Here is a 1,493-nt window from a genome sequence, read left to right on the forward strand (position 1 = left end):
ACTGCGGGTAGGTGGCGCTAGGTGTAGGTGTGTGTATGGATGGCAGCGTGCCGATGTAGTCCGGGCATTTGCTATAGCAGGTACAAGATTCAGTATTATAATGTCGCAAGGTAAGTGCCGATGTGCATAAAACTTGACATCCCCGTCCGCATTACTGTTCTGTACGAATGCGGAATACGCAGCTGTGATATATACATTCATGTTCAGAAAAAAACAGAACACCTTGAATGACTAGAGACAGGACGTTCAAATTTATAGGACATGTACATTAGTATGTCTACAGTAATCGTTAGCATTTGAGTCACCTCCATTCAGCACGTGTCCTGTAGCCGAGTATGCACACAGTCCTCCATGGCTTCTGATAACTTGTTCCATGCAAGATGGCATCGACTCCTATAATGTGCGAATGAAGTTGTGTTGTATACCCATTCATGCTATATTCACCTGGTTCTAAAAGTTCACCTGAGTTGGTTGGCATTCAGTCACAATACTGCACGCACCCGTTGTTCCACCCATATCCCCAACAAGTCTAATGATCTGGAGGGCCAGGGCAATAGGATGAAATCATGAAAAACCAAGAAGCATATGTTTGTGAAGAAACATGTGTTCGTGCATTTCCTTGATGGAAAATGACATCAGGGGTGTTGTACAGAACGAGAATGGATCCAGTCTCAAGATATTAATGTAGGTCAAAGTCACACTGCTCACAATGCCCTGGACTCGCTCCCGCTCTCATCTGTGGTTGTATCCAGTAGCACCCATCACCATAAGGGCTTGAATTGGCGCTGCACGTCTTATGCGAATACAACCATTGTAATGCCGCTCCCCCTGCTGCGCCCATAATTTTCAAAGAAACAGAAGCTAAAGACACTATTTGATGCCATTCTTGTCCCCAGTGACATCGCTCCATACAACATTGCCATCTAACATGTTTCTGCACGTTCGTCAAAGTAGTGTACGACGCGCAAGTAACCTATCCAACAAGAAACGGCCACAGTCTGCCACCCCTGATAGTGAGCTAAGTGTTACACTCTTCCACACGCCAGAGCAGAGGAGGACGCAGAACTTTCCTGCAATGTCATTACGATGATATGTCAGTCTTCTAGGTGGAGAGGGGGGGGTCTTCGACAATCTAATCCATAGCGTTGTGTTCTACGGCCTTCCGTGAACCATTTGCACACCTGTTGCACTGCCGAAACACTGTCCCACACGAGCATCAATTTTCTCACACCAACAAAAGCGCCCTCTTTCAATTTCACTGACTTGACGGTACGGTTTGCGCATACGTCTGCGAGGCATCCTGTACGTCTGCTCAAGCCACAAGATACATTACCTTTGGTTTGTAGTGACAACGAGAGCCCCAGGCAGATTTTACCGGTATGTAACGTTGCACCGCGATATCGATGTTGACCCTGAACCCGCGGGCTGGAATGGTTCAAACGCTAACCACTTCTGCATAACATGCTAATATACATGTACTACATCTAGTCGTT

This window comes from Schistocerca gregaria, chromosome 6 (genome assembly GCF_023897955.1).
Source record: "Schistocerca gregaria isolate iqSchGreg1 chromosome 6, iqSchGreg1.2, whole genome shotgun sequence".
Classification (NCBI taxonomy): Eukaryota; Metazoa; Arthropoda; class Insecta; order Orthoptera; family Acrididae; genus Schistocerca; species Schistocerca gregaria.